An 18350-nucleotide genomic window follows, 5' to 3' on the forward strand; every position below is an offset into this window, starting at 1 on the left:
AGACACTCACTCACTGCCCCTGAGACACACACTCACTGCCCCTGAGACACTCACTCACTGCCCCTGAGACACTCACTCACTGCCCCTGAAACACTCACTCACTGCCCCTGAGACACTCACTGCCCCTGAGACACTCACTCACTGCCCCTGAGACACTCACTCACTGCCCCTGAGACACTCACTCACTGCCCCTGAGACACACACTCACTCACTGCCCCTGAGACACACACTCACTGCCCCTGAGACACTCACTCACTGCCCCTGAAACACTCACTCACTGCCCCTGAGACACTCACTGCCCCTGAGACACTCACTCACTGCCCCTGAGACACTCACTCACTGCCCCTGAGACACTCACTCACTGCCCCTGAGACACACACTCACTGCCCCTGAGACACTCACTCACTGCCCCTGAGACACACACTCACTGCCCCTGAGACACTCACTCACTGCCCCTGAGACACTCACTCACTGCCCCTGAGACACTCACTCACTGCCCCTGAGACACTCACTCACTGCCCCTGAGACACTCACTCACTGCCCCTGAGACACACACTCACTGCCCCTGAGACACACACTCACTGCCCCTGAGACACTCACTCACTGCCCCTGAGACACTCACTCACTGCCCCTGAGACACTCACTCACTGCCCCTGAGACACTCACTCACTGCCCCTGAGACACTCACTCACTGCCCCTGAGACACTCACTCACTGCCCCTGAGACACACACTCACTGCCCCTGAGACACTCACTCACTGCCCCTGAGACACTCACTGCCCCTGAGACACTCACTGCCCCTGAAACACTCACTCACTGCCCCTGAGACACACACTCACTGCCCCTGAGACACTCACTCACTGCCCCTGAGACACTCACTCACTGCCCCTGAGACACTCACTCACTGCCCCTGAGACACTCACTCACTGCCCCTGAGACACTCACTCACTGCCCCTGAGACACTCACTGCCCCTGAGACACTCACTGCCCCTGAAACACTCACTCACTGCCCCTGAGACACACACTCACTGCCCCTGAGACACTCACTCACTGCCCCTGAGACACACACTCACTGCCCCTGAGACACTCACTCACTGCCCCTGAGACACTCACTCACTGCCCCTGAAACACTCACTCACTGCCCCTGAGACACTCACTGCCCCTGAGACACTCACTCACTGCCCCTGAGACACTCACTCACTGCCCCTGAGACACTCACTCACTGCCCCTGAGACACACACTCACTGCCCCTGAGACACACACTCACTCACTGCCCCTGAGACACACACTCACTGCCCCTGAGACACTCACTCACTGCCCCTGAAACACTCACTCACTGCCCCTGAGACACTCACTGCCCCTGAGACACTCACTCACTGCCCCTGAGACACTCACTGCCCCTGAGACACTCACTCACTGCCCCTGAGACACTCACTCACTGCCCCTGAGACACTCACTCACTGCCCCTGAGACACTCACTCACTGCCCCTGAGACACTCACTCACTGCCCCTGAGACACTCACTCACTGCCCCTGAGACACTCACTGCCCCTGAGACACTCACTCACTGCCCCTGAGACACTCACTGCCCCTGAGACACTCACTCACTGCCCCTGAGACACTCACTGCCCCTGAAACACACACTCACTGCCCCTGAGACACACACTCACTGCCCCTGAAACACTCACTCACTGCCCCTGAGACACACACTCACTGCCCCTGAGACACTCACTCACTGCCCCTGAGACACTCACTGCCCCTGAAACACACACTCACTGCCCCTGAGACACACACTCACTGCCCCTGAGACACTCACTGCCCCTGAGACACTCACTGCCCCTGAGACACTCACTCACTGCCCCTGAGACACTCACTCACTGCCCCTGAGACACTCACTCACTGCCCCTGAGACACTCACTCACTGCCCCTGAGACACTCACTCACTGCCCCTGAGACACTCACTCACTGCCCCTGAGACACTCACTGCCCCTGAAACACTCACTCACTGCCCCTGAGACACTCACTGCCCCTGAAACACACACTCACTGCCCCTGAGACACACACTCACTGCCCCTGAAACACACACTGCCCCTGAGACACTCACTGCCCCTGAGACACTCACTGCCCTGAGACACTCACTCACTGCCCCTGAGACACTCACTCACTGCCCCTGAGACACTCACTCACTGCCCCTGAAACACACACTCACTGCCCCTGAGACACACACTCACTGCCCCTGAAACACACACTGCCCCTGAGACACTCACTGCCCCTGAGACACTCACTCACTGCCCCTGAGACACTCACTCACTGCCCCTGAGACACTCACTCACTGCCCCTGAGACACACACTCACTGCCCCTGAGACACTCACTCACTGCCCCTGAGACACTCACTCACTGCCCCTGAGACACTCACTCACTGCCCCTGAGACACTCACTCACTGCCCCTGAGACACTCACTGCCCCTGAGACACTCACTGCCCCTGAGACACACACTCACTGCCCCTGAGACACACACTCACTGCCCCTGAGACACTCACTCACTGCCCCTGAGACACTCACTCACTGCCCCTGAGACACTCACTCACTGCCCCTGAGACACTCACTCACTGCCCCTGAGACACTCACTCACTGCCCCTGAGACACACACTCACTGCCCCTGAGACACTCACTCACTGCCCCTGAGACACATACTCACTGCCCCTGAAACACACACTCACTGCCCCTGAGACACACACTCACTGCCCCTGAGACACTCACTCACTGCCCCTGAGACACTCACTCACTGCCCCTGAGACACTCACTCACTGCCCCTGAGACACACACTCACTGCCCCTGAAACACTCACTCACTGCCCCTGAGACACTCACTCACTGCCCCTGAGACACTCACTCACTGCCCCTGAGACACACACTGCCCCTGAGACACTCACTCACTGCCCCTGAGACACTCACTCACTGCCCCTGAAACACACACTCACTGCCCCTGAGACACTCACTCACTGCCCCTGAGACACTCACTCACTGCCCCTGAGACACACACTCACTGCCCCTGAAACACACACTCACTGCCCCTGAGACACTCACTCACTGCCCCTGAGACACACACTCACTGCCCCTGAGACACTCACTCACTGCCCCTGAGACACTCACTCACTGCCCCTGAGACACTCACTCACTGCCCCTGAGACACTCACTCACTGCCCCTGAGACACTCACTGCCCCTGAGACACTCACTGCCCCTGAGACACTCACTCACTGCCCCTGAAACACACACTCACTGCCCCTGAGACACTCACTCACTGCCCCTGAGACACACACTCACTGCCCCTGAGACACTCACTGCCCTGAGACACTCACTCACTGCCCCTGAGACACTCACTCACTGCCCCTGAAACACACACTCACTGCCCCTGAGACACTCACTCACTGCCCCTGAAACACTCACTCACTGCCCCTGAAACACTCACTCACTGCCCCTGAGACACTCACTCACTGCCCCTGAGACACTCACTCACTGCCCCTGAGACACTCACTCACTGCCCCTGAGACACACACTCACTGCCCCTGAGACACTCACTCACTGCCCCTGAGACACACACTCACTGCCCCTGAGACACTCACTCACTGCCCCTGAGACACACACTCACTGCCCCTGAGACACTCACTCACTGCCCCTGAAACACTCACTGCCCCTGAGACACTCACTCACTGCCCCTGAGACACACTCACTGCCCCTGAGACACTCACTCACTGCCCCTGAGACACTCACTCACTGCCCCTGAGACACTCACTCACTGCCCCTGAGACACTCACTGCCCCTGAGACACTCACTCACTGCCCCTGAGACACACTCACTGCCCCTGAGACACACACTCACTGCCCCTGAGACACTCACTCACTGCCCCTGAGACACACTCACTGCCCCTGAGACACACTCACTGCCCCTGAGACACTCACTCACTGCCCCTGAGACACTCACTCACTGCCCCTGAGACACTCACTCACTGCCCCTGAGACACTCACTGCCCCTGAGACACTCACTCACTGCCCCTGAGACACTCACTCACTGCCCCTGAGACACTCACTCACTGCCCCTGAGACACACACTGCCCCTGAGACACTCACTCACTGCCCCTGAGACACACACTGCCCCTGAAACACACACTCACTGCCCCTGAGACACTCACTGCCCCTGAGACACACACTCACTGCCCCTGAGACACTCACTCACTGCCCCTGAGACACTCACTCACTGCCCCTGAGACACTCACTGCCCCTGAGACACACACTCACTGCCCCTGAGACACTCACTCACTGCCCCTGAGACACTCACTCACTGCCCCTGAGACACTCACTCACTGCCCCTGAGACACTCACTCACTGCCCCTGAGACACTCACTCACTGCCCCTGAGACACTCACTCACTGCCCCTGAGACACACACTCACTGCCCCTGAGACACACACTCACTGCCCCTGAGACACACACTGCCCCTGAAACACACACTCACTGCCCCTGAGACACTCACTCACTGCCCCTGAGACACTCACTCACTGCCCCTGAGACACTCACTCACTGCCCCTGAGACACTCACTCACTGCCCCTGAGACACACACTCACTCACTGCCCCTGAGACACTCACTCACTGCCCCTGAGACACACACTCACTGCCCCTGAGACACTCACTCACTGCCCCTGAGACACTCACTCACTGCCCCTGAGACACACACTCACTGCCCCTGAGACACTCACTCACTGCCCCTGAGACACACACTCACTGCCCCTGAGACACTCACTCACTGCCCCTGAGACACACTCACTCACTGCCCCTGAGACACTCACTCACTGCCCCTGAGACACACACTCACTGCCCCTGAGACACACACTCACTGCCCCTGAGACACTCACTCACTGCCCCTGAGACACTCACTCACTGCCCCTGAGACACTCACTCACTCACTGCCCCTGAGACACTCACTCACTGCCCCTGAGACACTCACTCACTGCCCCTGAGACACACACTCACTGCCCCTGAGACACTCACTCACTGCCCCTGAGACACTCACTCACTGCCCCTGAGACACTCACTCACTGCCCCTGAGACACACACTCACTGCCCCTGAGACACTCACTCACTGCCCCTGAGACACTCACTCACTGCCCCTGAGACACACACTCACTGCCCCTGAGACACTCACTCACTGCCCCTGAGACACACACTCACTGCCCCTGAGACACTCACTCACTGCCCCTGAGACACACACTCACTGCCCCTGAGACACACACTCACTCACTGCCCCTGAGACACACACACACTGCCCCTGAGACACTCACTCACTGCCCCTGAGACACACACTGCCCCTGAGACACTCACTCACTGCCCCTGAGACACTCACTCACTGCCCCTGAGACACACACTCACTCACTGCCCCTGAGACACACACTGCCCCTGAGACACACACTGCCCCTGAAACACTCACTCACTGCCCCTGAAACACTCACTCACTGCCCCTGAGACACTCACTCACTGCCCCTGAGACACACACTGCCCCTGAGACACACACTGCCCCTGAAACACTCACTCACTGCCCCTGAAACACTCACTCACTGCCCCTGAGACACTCACTCACTGCCCCTAAGGCATACGCAGCGACGTATTCCATCACCAGTTGACGGCACTTCTTCCCTCCTAAGAGATTGGGCATATATTTTACCCCCTACACCACTTTCAATAATTCTGTCGAATAAACCTTTATGCCAGCTTGAATAAAACAGTGTTTGGGAGTCTATAAAGCAAGCAAATATTTTGTTTTTATCTTGCTTAACATGTTTATCAATTATTGTGTGTTGGGTGTAAATACATGCAGCGTTTTTGGTAAAAATCCACTCAAGACATTGTTCTTATTAAGGATGTCTTCAATTGTAGAATTAATAATGCTACAAAGAACCCCCAGATTACTGTTCACACAAATGTCTCTCTTTCTCTCTGTCTCTTTGTATCTCTGTCTCTGTATCTATATTTACACCTTGATGGCATCAAAGGGTGTTTCACCTTTTTTCTGGTCGTCTGAAAGCACTCCCTCCTGAGCTTTGAGCTGCAGCTGCAGCCTTGATCCACAGGAGGGGAGGGGAGGGGAGGGGGGTTGGGGTCAGGGGTTGGTGGATGGAGGGGGTCTATTCAGGTGGGCAGATGTGTACCCCTACAATGTGGCATCTATCCCAGTGTGCGGACATTCATTTGAAAAACCTTCACTCTTCTCCCTGAAGATGATTGACAATGCATTCAGCTTTTATTCACAAGAATGAAATAATTGTTTCTCCTGAATATTTTTTGCATTGAGTTCAACAGGAAAATTTGTCAGGATAAACAATTCTTGTAGTATCTAATGCATATCTGGCAGCAGCATGACAGTTTAAGGCTCATTTGATACCTTGGACCCTTGATGACTTAAAGCCATTTAGCCAACAAATGTGTTCCATACTGTAGCTGAATCTAGTCCCACCCCCAAATTCCCATAGAGATCCATTCAAATGGAAAGAGTTTTAGTATCGCTTGTAGGATAACCTGAAAACAAGATTTGATGTCACAAGATATCAGTCATGGTATATGCAGGATATGCAACCAAAATACAAAACATGACTCTTTTATTTTACATTATGTTAATTTGTTGCAAACATTGAAATGCAGGACTACATTAAAGAAGTTCTGTAATTACTACATGGTGAAATCAAAATGTATCAATCATAATGTATAAAAATAAAATATTAAAGCAGAAAAAGACAAGGTGACCCCAAACCTTTGAATGATGGTGTACATATAGCCATACGTACCCCCTGCACATTAATGCACCCCTCAGACACACAGACATACACACACGCCTCAGGCGTGCGCGCACACACACACACACACACACCCCCTCTCTCACTCACACACACACACCCCCTCTCACACACACACACACCCCCTCTCACACACACACACACACCCCCTCTCACACACACACACACACACACACACACACACACACCCTCTCTCACACACACACACACACACACACACACACACACACACACACACACACACACACACTCTCACACACACACACACACACCCACACACACCCCCTCTCTCACACACACACACACACCCACACACACCCCCTCTCTCACACACACACACACACACACACACACACACACCCCCTCTCTCACACACACACACACACACACACACACACCCTCTCTCACACACACACACACACACACACCCCCTCTCTCACACACACACACACACACACACACACACACACACCCTCTCTCACACACACACACACACACACACACACACACACCCTCTCTCACACACACACACACACACACACACACCCTCTCTCACACACACACACACACACACACACCCCCTCTCTCACACACACACACACACACCCCCTCTCTCACACACACACACACACACACACACACACACACACACCCCCTCTCTCTCACACACACACACACACCCCCTCTCTCACACACACACACACACACACACACACGCACTCCTCAGATCCACACTGACACACCCCTCAGACACAGACAAATTATTATTATCATTATTATTATTATTATTAAAGACTGCGTTCAAGGATTTCTAATCTGGCCATTCTTTTCTTGAGCCTTACTTGTGGTTTGTACCTTGTGGTGAATCTGAGGTTGTGCTGGGATCGTCTTCCTTGTGACATTACATTACAGTTATTTGGCTGAGTCAGTGGCTGACAGTAAAGTGATGTACAGTTCATTAGACTAAGCAGGGGCCAATTCCCCCTGGAGCAATGTGGGGTTTAGAGCCTTGCTCAAGGGCCCAATAGCTGTACAGATATTATTGTGTTTACACTCTCCGGGTCCCAGTGCTATGACTATGCAGGTGTGTTGGGAGTGCAGCTCAGGTGTGCTAATGAAACACTCCTTCCTGCCCTGGTGCTGTACCAGGGACAACACTCTCCTTCCTGCCCTGGTGCTGTACCAGGGACAGTTCCTCTCTCTCTATGACCTGTGACCCCGGTCTTGCTGCAGTACCTTATGATCCATCTGCGTCTCCTTTCTGCAGCAACTCATATAACCCTAACCCTGACGCTGTTACCCCTAACCCTCACGCTGTTACCCCTAACCCTCACGCTGTTACCCCTAACCTTATACTGTTTACCCCTAACCCTGACACTGTTTACCCCTAACCCTCACGCTGTTTACCCCTAACCCTGACGCTGTTACCCCTAACCCTGACGCTGTTACCCCTAACCCTGACGCTGTTACCCCTAACCCTCACGCTGTTTACCCCTAACCCTGATGCTGTTACCCCTAACCCTGACGCTGTTACCCCTAACCCTGACGCTGTTACCCCTAACCCTCACGCTGTTTACCCCTAACCCTGACACTGTTTACCCCTAACCCTCACGCTGTTTACCCCTAACCCTCACGCTGTTTACCCCTAACCCTCACGCTGTTTACCCCTAACCCTCACGCTGTTTACCCCTAACCCTCACGCCGTTTACCCCTAACCCTCACGCTGTTTAAACCCTGTGTTCCAAAACTGGGAACATGTACAAACATGTAGCAAAGTCTTTATTTAAACAGAACGATGGCGCGTTGAACATCCTGTTGCACATGGTGGGCAGACTGACTGACGTAGGCACTGTGCGGTCTCCTCACGGAGGAGCTCCTGTAGGAGGAGGAGCTCTGAGTCCTGTGGTGTGTGTGTAACCGGCAACACTGAGCTGCATGTGAGTCATGCTGACTCAGGCCTGCTCTCTCTCTCTGAAGCGCAGTCACGCTGCGTTAAGGCACGACATATGGCTATTATTATCACCATGTAGCGGAATATCCCAGCTCATCTCATGAGCACTTACTGTTGACAATAACAACTATGTCCCTGCAAACCCAACTGCTGTTGTTTGTACGCTCCTGTTAAACGGACCTACCTCTTCTGAGGGATTGCAGTTTTCATGGTCATTTTTTGAAATGAAAACAACATTAGACACGTTCATGATGTCAGTAGAAATGAGAGCCATCATAACTCCTGCTGATTGGAGACCAGAATACGGCAGCCCCATAGTCAAACATACTGCTTAACTGCCAACCCAAGCCCATTTTTGCAATTTTCTATTTTGAGGCTTTGTAACTCCAGAGGTGACACATCGCAAAGATATGGAAAGCAAGTACGAGTGTCTTGTGTTAAATTAAACAAGACACTCGTACGGTTTACAATAAAAGCATAATTTAGTTTAGTTATATATATAAATTATGAAAATAGTGCTACAAATTCAAAACAATGTAGGTGAAATGTTCCATTACATATTAACTCCTTTGCAATTGTTGCCAAAGAAACAATTTAATTAATATTGTCTCAGCAATATGTGTGGCCTGTTATACAAGTTATACATGCACATATCACACTGTTTCTGAAGAAGAATGAAACCAAGTCAGTATAGAAGTATGTTGCATTGAAACACTATTTATAACTGCACGGCTCTAAGGCAGTGTGCATTAGTGTTCTGCAGTGGGTTGGAAGCATTTTCTCCTGGATTAGTTAAGTATCATTTGTTTGTTTGCTCTTTCTAATTCAGTTTAGTTGTCATTATAGTGTTCTGCTGTGTATTTGTTTGTTTGTTAGCTAATGCAAGTGGTGTTTATTTAGACTACAGTGAAACTGGATTAGGTGTTTGTTTCTCTCAGGTGAGCTAGGCTATTAAGTTAGGCTATTGTTTTTACTGGCTGGCAGGCCATAGCTTTTGTTGTAGGAGGAGCCAATAGTTTGCACCCTGCTTAGGGTATAAATACTGGCACACCTGAACTTCAGTGTGCATTAGTGTTCTGCAGTGGGTTGGTAGCATTTTCTGTATTCAGCGTCAGTGTTATTTAAGCAGCTGTGTAGCGCACCAGCAGCAGCTGTGTGCAGCAGCCTCGGCTACTTGCCTCGGCGTACAAAGTCGCAGGCGTACAAGTTGGGGGTGTCTATCTACGGGTGTCCATCCAGGCTGTCTGAGAGCCTGATGAGTGTTTTTGTTTTTGCTGCCTGCCCTCATTTCACTACGTAGTATTCCTCTTGTCCTCCCTAGTTCCCTCCATGTGTTTCCTTCCCATCCCTGTCCTCTCTCCTCTCCCCAGGTCCCAGTCAGGTAGAAGGTTCGCCTCCTGCCAACATGGGCAGAATATCTCAAACCTCATCTTCCCTCCCAGATCCGCTGGTATTGATCTCTGTGTGGCTGGTGGCCTCTGGAACTGCCAGTCCGCCGTCCAGAAAGCAGACTTCATATCTGCCTATGCCTCCCACCTCAACCTTGACTTTCTTGCTTTAACTGAAACGTGGGGATATATATCTAATATCTATCTGCCAAACTCTACCTTAGTCCTCCCTCCTGATTTCCCCCGCCCCTCCTTTCTGATATCCCTATCCTTGTCTAACCCCCCCAAAAAAATAAAAAAATAATAAAAAAAATTGGCACTTATGATGACGACTATGTTTAGAACAGCATTCCATGTGTATTTTGTAATGTAATGTAAAATCTAAGGCTAAGCTTTTCCATATTAATTTTCTGAATGTCTAATCCAATTATATATTAATGGATTTAATCACATTAAATTATTTTCAGAAATGTAATTCACATGCCTTTGAAACTTACTGAACACAAATGATATTGTGGAAACTGGCTGCTAATCCTTAAAATCTCATTTTTAAGTATAACGTCCTGCCAAGGAAAGGAAGAGGGAAGCAACGGGAATGTTGCTCTGGCTTGGTGCTCTGGAGCCACTGGGGCGGCATTACCCCAGGAGGTGAGAGTGGTCATCTGGCAGTCAGTGGTCATCTGGCAGTCAGAAGGTCGCTAATTTGTTCGGGTGTGTTGAAGTGTTCCTGAGCAAGACACCTAACCCCCAATTGCTCCCGACAAGCTGATTGGTACCTTGCATGGCAGCCTATCACCATTGGTGTGCGAGTGGGTGAATGGGTGAATGAGTGCCTACACAAACTCAGTTGTAGAATGCTTTGGATCAAAGCACTATATAATGGGCACAGTGTTAAACCCTGTATTCCAGGGTCACAGGTTCTCCTCCATCTGTGCGTTTACAAAAATAGCTTTAGGATTATTAAAGATAGGATTATTGTTATCATTATTATTATTATTATTATTATTATTATTATTAAAGACTGCGTTCAAGGATTATAGCCAGAATGGGTGGAGGATTATTGGGGGGATGTTGGGATTATTTGGGTATTATTACAATAAGGGTGTGGAGATTATTACATGCAGGGTGTGGGGATTATTACATGCAGGGTGTGGGGATTATTACATGAAGGGTGTGGGGATAATTACATGCAGGGTGTGGGGATTATTACATGCAGGGTGTGGGGATTATTACATGCAGGGTGTGGGGATTATTACATGCAGGGTATGGGGATTATTATAGGCAGAGTGTGGGGATTATTACAGGCAGAGTGTGAGGATTATTACAGGCAGGGTGTGGGGATAATTACATGCAGGGTGTGGGGATTATTACATGCAGGGTGTGGGGATAATTACATGAAGGGTGTGGGGATTATTACATGCAGGGTATGGGGATTATTATAGGCAGAGTGTGGGGATTATTACAGGCAGAGTGTGAGGATTATTGCATGCAGGGTGTGGGGATTATTACAGGCAGGGTGTGGGGATTATTACATGAAGGGTGTGGGGATTATTACATGCAGGGTGTGGGGATTATTACATGAAGGGTGTGGGGATTATTACAGGCAGGGTGTGGGGATTATTACATGAAGGGTGTGGGGATTATTACATGCAGGGTGTAGGGATTATTACACGCAGGGTGTGGGGATTATTACACGAAGGGTGTGGGGATTATTACATGCAGGGTGTGGGGGTTATTACATGCAGGGTGTAGGGATTATTACAGGCAGAGTGTGGGGATTATTACATGCAGGGTGTGGGGATAATTACCTACTGAGCCAATGTCGCCCCATGCATGCAGTGAACCGCAACAAGTGTATGGAAAGAAGAAACCAGATTCGTTTGTTAAAAAAATATCCTCACTTTTCCGTAAACCCTCTGTAGCGAGAACCCTGTTTACCGAGTGGCTGTGCCGGTCTCTAAACCGGCCGCTCGCGAGCAAGCGTCAGCTCGGTGGGAATGATGGTCAGCACCAAACTGCATCATACGTCACTTCAAAGCTTAGAAAATATAAACGTATGTTTATGTTTATAAGTTTGGAAATCGAATGTTTATGTTAGGAGGAAATTAATCGCATGTATGAGTTGCAATCAACAGAAATGATTAAGGTGACAGTTTACTACTAAACCAGAGGGAAGTTCAAAGAAAACTTCAATAATTTCAGTTGTAACTGCTGAGAGGGTACAGCCATTTATTTTCCATGTTGTCGGCAATGGGCTATTTAGGATTATGACCGGTTTAATAATTTCTTCACGACCAAAGTAAATAATGGTATATGATAGGCTGTTGATAGGTTATGCATCGCAATGATGAGACGGCATGTTATCTCGGCCAAATATCCATCGTCATGGAGATTTTGCCTGCGAATTCTGAGCTATAAGCTCAAACTCGACAGTAACCAGCACTAAGAACTACAGTTTTAATTAGGAGATCGCCTTCTTGCCGAAGCGCATAGTGTTCAGGGCTTCAGCGCAACCCTCCTGTGTGCGGTGTCACGTGATAAAGGCGAGGCTTTTTTTAACGTGCATCCCGAGACGGAGAGCGAACGGCGCTCGGTTGGGAAGACATGCCGAAGATCCTTTCCCCCCTGCGTATTACGGTTTGTCCTGCGGTTTCGTCCTCTTGTCAGCCAAGTGTTACTCGTACATGGTTGCATTTTATTAACGTCCACTCTTGTGTTCATCTGTCCGAAGCGAGCGAGGTTATTCATCCGGTGAGTTCACCTGTACCGTTGCTAGGCACACTGCAAGCTTCCCGGGAGTTTTCGGAAACGAGCAACGATTCAAGGCTGATATCACAATTGAAGGTAAGGCGCATTCTTTTTATAACAACACTGGACGCTTTCTTTTGTGAAGAATACTTCAATGCGTAGTCCATCCCCGCGTAATAGCCTCCGGTAAAACGATGTGCTTTCAATGGGTTCTTAAATTTGGGTTTTTTGCACGATTACGCTTCTGTCCGTTTGATCACTTGTCGCACCAAAGATGTTTCCTACCAGGGAATCAATGAATGAAAATATATCACACCAGCGACGTATTCCATCGCGGTGTTAAAATATATCACACTGGCCATGTATTCCAGTGCGGTGTTAGTGTTTCTTTTGCATACTTTTCCATGACTCGGTTTACATCCAGGCAAATCGCTTCTTAAAGTAGGCATTTGGGATTTACCCATGCATTTCCCCCGTTTCCACGCTGCACGCTAGTTCGGCATGTAACCCTTGATCGAGCTACTTTAAAACGCACCGTGTAAATAATCCCCAGTTCATCACTTTAGTCCACTGTATGGGCTAACTGGTATTGACATTACCGCAGCAGAGCGTGGCTTTGCAGCATTGTCACTGATGGACACTGAATGGACTGATGGACACTGACATTTTCTTCGTCACCCATTCGCACAATGCATAGCCTGCCTGTGCACACATTCTATAATGCATAGCCTGCCTGTGCACACATTCTATAATGCATAGCCTGCCTGTGAACACATTCTATAATGCATTTCCTACCTGTGCACACTTTCTATAATGCATAGCCTACCTGTGCACACTTTCTATAATGCATAGCCTACCTTACATTTACATTTACATTTTTGTCATTTGGCAGACGCTTTTAATCCAAAGCGATTTACAAGTGCATAGGTTCTACCATAAGTCAAAGCATCACATCCTGTACCTGTGAACCCTTTCTATAATGCATAGCCTACCTGTGAACCCATTCGATAATGTGTAGCCTAGCTGTGCCCCAATTCGATAATGCGTAGCCTACCTGTGAACCCATTCGATAATGCGTAGCCTACCTGTGAACCCATTCGATAATGCGTAGCCTACCTGTGAACCCATTCGATAATGCGTAGCCTACCTGTGAACCCATTCGATAATGCGTAGCCTACCTGTACACCCATTCGATAATGCGTAGCCTACCTGTGAACCCATTCGATAATGCGTAGCCTACCTGTGAACCCATTCGATAATGCGTAGCCTACCTGTGAACCCATTCGATAATGCGTAGCCTACCTGTGAACCCATTCGATAATGCGTAGCCTACCTGTACACCCATTCGATAATGCGTAGCCTACCTGTGAACCCATTCGATAATGCGTAGCCTACCTGTGAACCCATTCTAAGTGGAGCCACTTCATATTGGTCTTGGGACTGAAAGGGTTAACTGCATATCGCCAGATAGACTCACTGAATGTATCAATAATTCACCCCAATCCAACAATGTAAGATGCATTTTAACGGAACACCAAGTGTTACTGTGCATTTAGCCCTGTGCTGTGGGCTAGAGACTGTGCATTTAGCCCTGTGCTGTGGGCTAGAGACTGTGCATTTAGCCCTGTGCTGTGGGCTAGAGACTGTGCAAGTGTGTGTGCGCGCGTGTGTGTGCGCGCGTGTGTGTGCCCACACTCTGCCTGCGTGCGTATAGAATCTATAAGATCTCTTACCACTATGCCCACCTACAGTGAGCATGTGCAAGCATTCCTGTGTCACGTCTGTCATGTTCAACCTTTGTGCAATAATACTAATTTACTTCACAATGTGTCTGCTAATGCTCCAGATGTTGTTGTTGTTAATAAGGAAAGCAGAGAGGGTAGAGAGTAGTCTGGCACAGATGATGAGTGTAGTGTGTGTAGAGAGTAGTCTGGCACAGGTGAGTGTAGTGTGTGTAGAGAGTAGTCTGGCACAGATGAGTGTAGTGTGTGTAGAGAGTAGTCTGGCACAGATGATGAGTGTAGTGTGTGTAGAGAGTAGTCTGGCACAGATGATGAGTGTAGTGTGTGTAGAGAGTAGTCTGGCACAGATGAGTGTAGTGTGTGTAGAGAGTAGTCTGGCACAGATGATGAGTGTAGTGTGTGTAGAGAGTAGTCTGGCACAGATGATGAGTGTAGTGTGTGTAGAGAGTAGTCTGGCACAGATGATGAGTGTAGTGTGTGTAGAGAGTAGTCTGGCACAGATGAGTGTAGTCTGGCTGCTGCTGGGTAAAGCCGGAGCTGTAGGCTGGATGTCTCTGGATGTCTCTGGCTTCAGAGACATCCTGCCCAGTGTTACTGAACAGAGCTAAATCACTCTGCCCAGTGTTACTGAACAGAGCTAAATCACTCTGCCCAGTGTTACTGAACAGAGCTAAATCACTCTGCCCAGTGTTACTGAACAGAGCTAAATCACTCTGCCCAGTGTTACTGAACAGAGCTAAATCACTCTGCCCAGTGTTACTGAACAGAGCTAAATCACTCTGCCCAGTGTTACTGAACAGAGCTAAATCACTCTGCCCAGTGTTACTGTGCATTTAGCCCTGTGCTGTGGGCTAGAGACTGTGCATTTAGCAAGTGTGTGTGTGTGTGTGTGCCCACACTCTGCCTGCGTGCGTATAGAATCTATAAGATCTCTTACCACTATGCCCACCTACAGTGAGCATGTGCAAGCATTCCTGTGTCACTTCTGTCATGTTCAACCTTTGTGCAATAATACAAATTTACTTCACAATGTGTCTGCTAATGCTCCAGATGTTGTTGTTGTTAATAAGGAAAGCAGAGAGGGTAGAGAGTAGTCTGGCACAGATGATGAGTGTAGTGTGTGTAGAGAGTAGTCTGGCACAGATGAGTGTAGTGTGTGTAGAGAGTAGTCTGGCACAGATGATGAGTGTAGTGTGTGTAGAGAGTAGTCTGGCACAGATGATGAGTGTAGTGTGTGTAGAGAGTAGTCTGGCACAGATGATGAGTGTAGTCTGGCTGCTGCTGGGTAAAGCCGGAGCTGTAGGCTGGATGTCTCTGGATGTCTCTGGCTTCAGAGACATCCTGCCCAGTGTTACTGAACAGAGCTAAATCACTCTGCCCAGTGTTACTGAACAGAGCTAAATCACTCTGCCCAGTGTTACTGAACAGAGCTAAATCACTCTGCCCAGTGTTACTGTGCATTTAGCCCTGTGCTGTGGGCTAGAGACTGTGCATTTAGCAAGTGTGTGTGTGTGTGCCCACACTCTGCCTGGGTGCGTATATAATCTATAGGATCTATAGCAAGGAAGTAAGTTGCATCCCTGATGCACTCCTCGTCTCTGAATGAAAGTTTCCATTTTTTTTGTTTCCAATTTTCCACTTTGAAGGAGTTTAAAGAATGATCCATCCCCCCTATAGCCGCCTGTCTTGTTTGTCTTTGAAATGATGCGATGACTCAGTTGTTGACATTTCAATGTGCACGTCAGCTTTGCGTTAAATATTCTGGGTGTTTGTCTTCTTACATGTCTGTTCAACAAAATGGTTTATTTCAAACACAGTGCTTAAAAAAACAAAGAAAACATCCCTACTCCTCTCTCATTAAGGTCACCCAAGGGCTGTAAGATGCTTTCAAGCAGTTTTCTCTAAATGCTCAGATCATTTGGGAGGGATGAAAGACGATCAGAATAACAGCCACTGTGGCTCCCTCTTTAAAATGGCCGCATTTGTGTCTTTATCATGACTGTACCCAATAAACCCTTTACTCTGCGGTCGAACCCCAGTGGGGTCTGTACCCGATAAACCCTTTACTCTGCGGTCAAACCCCAGTGGGGTGTATACCCAATAAACCCTTTACTCTGCGGTCGAACCCCAGTGGGGTCTGTACCCGATAAACCCTTTACTCTGCGGTCGAACCCCAGTGGGGTCTGTACCCGATAAACCCTTTACTCTGCGGTCAAACCCCAGTGGGGTCTGTACCCGATAAACCCTTTACTCTGCGGTCGAACCCCAGTGGGGTCTGTACCCAATAAACCCTTTACTCTGAGGTCGAACCCCAGTGGGGTCTGTACCCAATAAACCCTTTACTCTGAGGTCGAACCCCAGTGGGGTCTGTACCCGATAAACCCTTTCCTCTGCGGTCGAACCCCAGTGGGGTCTGTACCCAATAAACCCTTTACTCTGCGGTCGAACCCCAGTGGGGTCTGTACCCGATAAACCCTTTCCTCTGAGGTCGAACCCCAGTGGGGTCTGTACCCGATAAACCCTTTCCTCTGCGGTCGAACCCCAGTGGGGTCTGTACCCAATAAACCCTTTACTCTGCGGTCGAACCCCAGTGGGGTCTGTACCCGATAAACCCTTTACTCTGCGGTCAAACCCCAGTGGGGTGTATACCCAATAAACCCTTTACTCTGCGGTCGAACCCCAGTGGGGTCTGTACCCGATAAACCCTTTACTCTGCGGTCGAACCCCAGTGGGGTCTGTACCCGATAAACCCTTTCCTCCGCGGTCGAACCCCAGTGGGGTCTGTACCCGATAAACCCTTTCCTCTGCGGTCGAACCCCAGTGGGGTCTGTACCCGATAAACCCTTTCCTCTGCGGTCGAACCCCAGTGGGGTCTGTACCCAATAAACCCTTTACTCTGAGGTCGAACCCCAGTGGGGTCTGTACCCGATAAACCCTTTCCTCTGCGGTCGAACCCCAGTGGGGTCTGTACCCAATAAACCCTTTACTCTGCGGTCGAACCCCAGTGGGGTCTGTACCCAATAAACCCTTTACTCTGCGGTCGAACCCCAGTGGGGTCTGTACCCGATAAACCCTTTCCTCTGAGGTCGAACCCCAGTGGGGTCTGTACCCGATAAACCCTTTCCTCTGCGGTCGAACCCCAGTGGGGTCTGTACCCAATAAACCCTTTACTCTGAGGTCGAACCCCAGTGGGGTCTGTCCCAGGAAAGACTTTGTGCCTGGCAGTAAATGATTTCTGCTTTCTTGCGCTTCCTGCAGTGATTGTTTTGTGTCGGAAGTTATCATATCAGGTGCTTTTGTGGATGATGTTTGAACTATTTGTACCCATAACCGGAATGGAATTTCAGCTTTCTAAACTTTAAGGAAACCAAAAACATTTTTATAAAGCTGTTCTCAGTTTTTATCCATTTTTACATGTGGATATTTTTTGATGCGTCATATATTCAGTGTAGTAATTTAGGATAGTTTTAGTTTTTTAATCTACCAGAGAAAGGCAGTTTAAGGTGTTTCTGAAGAGTAAATGCCCCTGACACCCCAGTAGCAGAGACCAGGTGCAGGTTTAACATATCCTGAGTGTTCTTGTGTTCACAATGTGGATTACAAGCCTTCATGAATTACCTTTATGTAATTCAGGGTTTGGAATAAGATCATATTCAGAATTTGGAATACAAGTGATATTTC

At 49.7% G+C, this 18350-nt stretch overlaps 1 protein-coding gene across 1 annotated transcript in view; it reads left to right on the plus strand.

Annotated features, from left to right (window-relative positions):
* Positions 1-12686: 12686 nt before the first annotated feature.
* The window catches only part of rap1gapb (RAP1 GTPase activating protein b), a 60663-nt gene continuing 54999 nt past the window's right edge, over positions 12687-18350 (plus strand). Inside the window, exons 1-2 of the mRNA XM_061219458.1 lie at positions 12687-12816; positions 12911-13023. The gene's annotated coding sequence lies outside the window, so the exon portion shown is untranslated. The remainder of the gene's footprint in view (positions 12817-12910; positions 13024-18350) is intronic.

The sequence above is a fragment of the Conger conger genome, chromosome 14 (genome assembly GCF_963514075.1).
Source record: "Conger conger chromosome 14, fConCon1.1, whole genome shotgun sequence".
Taxonomy (NCBI): Eukaryota; Metazoa; Chordata; class Actinopteri; order Anguilliformes; family Congridae; genus Conger; species Conger conger.